Source organism: Macrobrachium rosenbergii, chromosome 18 (assembly GCF_040412425.1).
Source record: "Macrobrachium rosenbergii isolate ZJJX-2024 chromosome 18, ASM4041242v1, whole genome shotgun sequence".
Taxonomy (NCBI): domain Eukaryota; kingdom Metazoa; phylum Arthropoda; class Malacostraca; order Decapoda; family Palaemonidae; genus Macrobrachium; species Macrobrachium rosenbergii.
In genome coordinates this window covers 17,610,182-17,616,991 of record NC_089758.1, presented here as the reverse complement: position 1 = coordinate 17,616,991, position 6,810 = coordinate 17,610,182, and the positions used below count along the sequence as shown (strand labels likewise).

General features: G+C 33.4%; 1 long non-coding RNA gene across 1 annotated transcript; it reads right to left on the bottom strand.

Annotated features, from left to right (window-relative positions):
* Window positions 1-2,694: 2,694 nt before the first annotated feature.
* LOC136848159 (uncharacterized) lies at window positions 2,695-6,605 on the bottom strand. Its single transcript, XR_010855956.1, has 2 exons — window positions 6,303-6,605; window positions 2,695-3,268 (listed from the first exon to the last, which is right to left on the bottom strand). It is a non-coding gene; the product is annotated as an uncharacterized lncRNA (long non-coding RNA).
* Between the last annotated feature and the right edge of the window lie 205 nt (window positions 6,606-6,810).

Here is a 6,810-nt window from a genome sequence, read left to right as displayed (position 1 = left end):
GTGATATAAGTCTTAGATGAATTTATGTATATCTCAATAAACAAATATCAGAAGAGTGTAATTTTGCCTGTAAAACAGCGTCACTTACCGAGATAGTTTGAATTAATGTTAAAAAACGAAGCAAAAGGGGAGACTGAACATGAGAGTAGCGCTGTAAAGGTAATGATACGGATGATGTTAGTGAAAATGTCATCAGTTGCAAAGCCGACCAAAATATCAGTAAAGAAAACGGGAATAAAATTCCAATTACGCTGTTATCGCAAGGATGACTGCGATAGAAAGATGAGTTCACTGTGTGCTTATATATATATATATATATATATATATATATATATATATATATATATATATATATATATATATATATATATATATATGAAATTTTTATCACACCGTGATTTATATACAATCATGAAGCTACAAATGTCGCTCAATATCAAATTCACTCTACCTCTTGATAGCTCAGGGATAGAACGTCGACTGGAGTTGCTGGATAAGTATCTGTGACGAGGGATCGCGGCCCGGCATTACCAATCCATTTATCACTTATAAATTCCCCTTCGGTGATAATTCCCCATCGGGGATATTCCTGAGGTAGCGTGAATTTGATATTAAGCGACATCTGTAGCTTCATGATTATATATATATATATATATATATATATATATATATATATATATATATATATATATATATATATATATATATATATATATATATATATATATATATATATATATATATATATATATATATATATATATATATATATATATATATATATATATATATATATATATATATATATATATATATATATATATATATATATATATATATATATATGGAGAGAGAGAGAGAGAGAGAGAGAGAGAGAGAGAGATAAATTGTAAAGTTGGGAGAAAAAAACCAACAATCGTTTACGATTGCAGTATCTTAATGCTACTAAAGTGATAAACATGATGAATTAAAAATTCGATTTGACAAAAAAGTGAAAATCTCGAATTGCTGATTCTTTCCTCTGACGAAAATTAACATGGCTCAGTCTTCTGTTTGAATTCAGCGACTGACTTAAAACACCTCAGATTCAGTGTAAATAAAAGAATACGAGGGGAAAGAATAGAATGGAGTATAGAATTTGGGCCAAAGGCCAAGCACTGGGACCTATAAGGTCATTCGGCGCTGAAAGGGAAATTGACAGTAAGAAGGTTTGAAAGGCGTAGCAGAAGGAAAATTCCGCAGTTGCCCAGTAAAACATTTGTTAGGATAGAGCGAAAAGTAAGAGGGGCGACAGAATATATGAACGGAGGTACAGTAAAAGGAATGAAAGAGGTTGCAGCTAGGAGTCGAAGGGACGCTGCCAAGACCCTTAAGTAATGCCTACAGTGCACCAATTGAGGTGCACTGACGGCACTGTCCCCCTACGGAGAATACGAGGAGAAAGGAATAAAAGTTGAAGAATTTACATAGATCTGTCAATAAATCTTGCTTTTACAGAAGAGGCACCTATCAATATTAGTGAACATTACATGAACTTCCGAACTGAATAATAACCATAATTTCTCTAATATTCTCTAATAATAATATGAATAGAACTCTAATTGCGCTTTTATCATAATAATAACTGCAATACAGTGATAATTAGGTAGTTTTCTACAGGCAAGAAATTCATTCAATGGATAAAAATTATTTAATGCAATTAACAGCGAATATTTGTCCAAAAGCAATAAAAAGTCGATAGGGATATTCAGGTTAATAAAAAAAAAAAAACTAATGGAGGAGAAATCGAAAAAATAGAGAGGGGGAATGCAGTCGATAGACAGATAGATAGACATAGATAATAGATAGACTTGTAGAAATGGACAGAAAATAGATGTAAAGAAGAAAGTTGGGAGCGAGAGAAGACCATTGCTTTCCGATAGGAGCACCTTAATCCAACAGAAGAGACAAACGATAATCGAAAAGTCGATTAGAAAGTTTAAAATGTCAAGATCGCCAGTTTAGGATTCTTTTCTCGGAGGACGATTCGATATAGATAAACTCTCCGTTTGAATATGACGAGTAACTTAGAACACTTCAAAATATAACTGCAGTTGAATAATGAGTACAGTGAGAGCCTGCATTAAAATACAGTGAAGTTCGTTTATAGCGAATTCCAGGGGACTGTCGTCTGCAGTTCGTTATTGGCATCATTCGTTATAAAAGGCGATACTTGAAACGACTGGACTACCGCCCTTGTTTTGATACAGAGTATAAGGACTTTTAAACGGGCAGACAATTTGCAATGCATTTCATTTCACTAGTGAAATTCTTGCGATTATGAAGTTATTCCCGAAACGAATTTACTAGAGCTAGAAAGAAAGGTTACTTCATTCTAACTTGCCAACCCTAAAATTACATTTAAGCCGATTTACTGAAGTTTGAAGGTTGCATACTGCAATCATATTGAGACTAGATGATGCTAAATTTGCTTTTTATCTTTGTAGAAATTTGATTTTAATTTGGGTAACTTGCAGACAAACTAAGCAAAGTTTCTGTGGAGCAAAGCGTCTTAAGCAAAAGTTTCTCTGACGTTTGTCCTTATTCGAACAAAACCTTCATACATATGCATTCTGCGAATGCTACGTTTTTTAGTTTTTACATCTAAATCATAATCAATAGATTAGGAGAATCTACTAAAATGAATTGACAATGACTTCCGAAATAGGCAACAGTCAGACGAACTGCTGCAATTTTCTTTTATTTTTTTCTAAGCTTGCTGCTAACGCAGAATTTTGCTCTTCATGAAAAAGTGACAAAAATAACCTACGGTTATTGCGAGAACACATCAATAAATTTCATGAGCAACTATGCACAGATAGATATGCGTACATACTGTACATGCACATCGAGAAAGTTTTCAGACTATCCTATACCAGATATTCAACATATTACGACATCTAGAGGTATGAGACGTCAGGAGGCTCTGATCATTTTCCCTAGTGTCCGGTCCTTGTGATGACAACTGTAGAGATTCCGAAGTGGCCCATTTTGAACTTACTGGTGAATATGGTCTGTGTCTGAGAGGAAGCTCCTTAATCTTCTCAAAGCCCCTAGGTAGGATGTTCCTTTAGAGAAGATCTTGATGTATGGTCCTGGAAGGAGCCTATTCCGCCTAGGATTTCGCTAAAGCCGGTACTTCCCATCTCAGCTCTCCTCTAAGAAGGTGGTATGTCGCTGGGCTGTTCTCAAGTGACCATGTTGTTTACCAACGGACATATCTTTCTTTCTGCTTGGAAGAAGAAGAGATTTATCACTGATTTTTTTTCATCGATAGAAAAAGACACTTCTTCACAATTTTCCAGTGACTCGCGTGTAGGAACATTTCTCCTTTTTCCACACATAAGAAAAGGAAAAAAGTTTACGCTTGGTGGTAAAACATAATTAATGAATTTTACATAAACTGGAAGTCGATTTTGCAAATCTTTGGTATGTCCTTCAAAGACCCTAATTGCTCATCATCAGGAGGTTAAAAAGGAGTTTCATTATATATATATATATATATATATATATATATATATATATATATATATATATATATATATATATGTATGTATATATATATATATATATATATATATATATATATATATATATATATATATATATATATATATATATAATACTTGTATAATATAATTCCTGAAAATGGACCAGTTCACTATCATAGATAGTTCAGAGATGATATCTTAATTCTACCACTATTTTGTTCCTGTTTCCCTAATTTCTTTTTGATGTTTCATTTTGAAAGTTACATTCGAGGGAATACCCTTCACTGTGTGACAATGAACAAAGAAATGAATAACTGACAAAACAGTTACTAATGAATGTAAGTAAAAAATCATGAAAATAGGCTCAACTGAATAAGAGATTGACATAACTAGAAAGCTTCAGATTACTTAATTAAATGAAAGACTGAATAACAACGTCTAAACTGGCGAAAGAATTCGTAAGTCTTAGACGAAACTACATCAAAATTATGAATGAAAAGACCAGGGAGAAAGAAAACATTAATTTACAAACAGCATTTTAAATGGTGCACAGAAACTCTTTCCTAGCCTAGGTATTTTTTTTTTTTACAGATCTCAATTGTTTTTGATTGTGTATCCATACACTGGAATTTTCAGTTAGATGTAAATACGATTTCAGTGACTGTTATTTGTTGTTAATGAAACTTATCTGGCAATTTTTAATTTCTACTCCTTTGACTTGGATTTATTTTTTTTTTTGTATAACAAATAGCATTCTATGCTGTGAAATATTGCTGAGTACGTTTATGGCCATAAGGTTTGTTCCTTGAGGGTGTATGCTGACCATAAATAATAATAATAATAATAATAATAATAATAATAATAATAATAATAATAATAATAATAATAATAATAATAATAATAATAGCACTGGTCTTTAATGGAGACAACACGCTATAGTTATGTAACTGTTTTGTAAAAAGTAAATTCTCAGACGCTCTCTGTACAGACTGATGCCCTTTTTATGAACAAGCATTTATGTACAGTCCCATGACTACGGATAATTTTCTCCAATAATAATAATAATAATAATAATAATAATAATAATAATAATAATAATAATAATAATAATAATAATAACAACAACAACAATAATAATATAATAATAATAATGATGGAGAAACAAATCCACTGTTATGTATATGTACATATATTTAAAGATAAATCTATACAGGAAGCTTTTGGGAAACTGATCTATTCCCCCTTTTTAAATATATGTACACTCGGCAAGAAAAGTGAAGATACAGTTTTCTTTAGATTTCGTTCATCGCATTTTTATTTTTTTCTTACAGAAAACACATAATCTCGGTAAATTTACTCTAGAATATGAAAATACAATGCAAATTATATCATATATGTTAAATCTGCAAAACAAAAACGTTCAGATACTTAAAAACACCATGCATGTCCGAAGTAATCAGAATTTCTCAGATGACTTCGTTCATAGAGATCTAAAAGATAGTGTGTGGATATCTCGGTGTAGTACTATTTATCAGAACGGCAATATTTACTCGTTTTCTGTTATGGACAGGCTTATTATTGCATCATCATACGAGGTAGTGATAATTTCTTTAATTTTCACACATTCATATTTGTATTTCACGGTGTTAAAAGTGAGCTGGAATTAATGGCAGTAAATGTTGCGACAGCTACGGTAAGTTGACCAAATCTATTTAAATCTGCAAGAGCGTTCTCTATGATGTGTGGAGCGATTCGGCGGGAAAACACAAGTAACTGGATGTTTCTTGACGTTGCCCGTTCTCTCTGCGTTGCCATAGTCTCTCTCTCTCTCTCTCTCTCTCTCCCCATCGCTAAAACATACTATACAAATATAGTATCGCTCAATCTCTAAAAAAAAAAATAATGAAATAAGTAGCTCTTCATATAGGCCTAGGCTTACACAACAACAACTCTCTCTCTCTCTCTCTCTCTCTCTCTCTCTCTCTCTCTCTCTCTCTCTCCATCGCTAAAACATGCTATACAAATATAGTATCGCTCAATCTCTAAAAAAAAAAAAAATAATGAAATGAGTAGTTCTACATATAGGCCTAGGCCTACAGAACAGCAACTCTCTCTCTCTCTCTCTCTCTCTCTCTCTCTCTCTCTCTCTCTCTCTCTCTCTCTCTCTCTCATCGTAACATTGCATTCGTTCCTTTATTGTTCCCCACGTCGCTCAAATTTAACTCTTGATTTCACTATGGAAGATCGCGTTTCCGATGATGCAAGCATTCCGTTCATTGTGGTGTCATAAATTCATTTGTATAAGGTTAATTGGTAGGTTACGTCGAAAAATTTTTATTTTGCTCAGAACTGTCGCTGCAAATTACAACTTGAACGACTACTGTAAAGCTTACTACTGCATTTAAGTATCAATGATGTCAGAATCGTAGAATATGATTGAAAGTTATAGGAGGTCAAGCAAAAAACCAACACACTAAGACTGAAGCTCCTCCCCTTTCTAAAGTTGCCAGATGTCGCATTATTGAGCAATATACTGTATGTCCGAAGATTTAAAAAAACTGTATCTTCACTTTTCTTGCCGAGTGTACATAAACATAGCTGTGGATTTGTTTCTCCATTTCAAGACTCATGCTACTATGAGTATTTTTTAATAATAATAATAATAATAATAATAATAATAATAATAATAATAATAATAATAATAATAATAATAATAATAATAATAATAATAATACCTGTCAGTTTGAGCATTCTTGAGGAATCTCTTCTTACCTGCGTACTTTTTATCCGTAAATCTGTGACTTTGGGAGATAAATCCGTGGGTCTCCGTACCACAAATAGCAAATCGATATAAAACGGAGACCATTACCACTCTGATAATAACAATAAGATTAAGAATGTTAATATGATCACACAGAGAGAGAAAGAGAGGGAGAGAGAGAGAGTGAGAGAGAGAGAGAGAGAGAGAGAGAGTGGGAGAGAGAGAGAGAGAGAGAGAGAGAGAGAGCTTTGCAGCTTCCATGCAGAATGCTGGGACGACGGTCCGCTCTCCGGCTCAGACAAGGACAAAGAGACAGTTCGAGCATAATTCATCGTGATATAAGCAAGGCCCGGCAGGCTCCGAATATGAGGATCTTCTCGCTGATTGGCCGATGATAGCAATGTCACTTTCGTGATTGGTCAATATATCATCACCGAGTAATGGCATCACGGAGAGGTGTTATCTTCAAGTCCAACGCGTTATCTTTAGAGGAGGGGTGCTCGCGCACGCGCGCGCGAA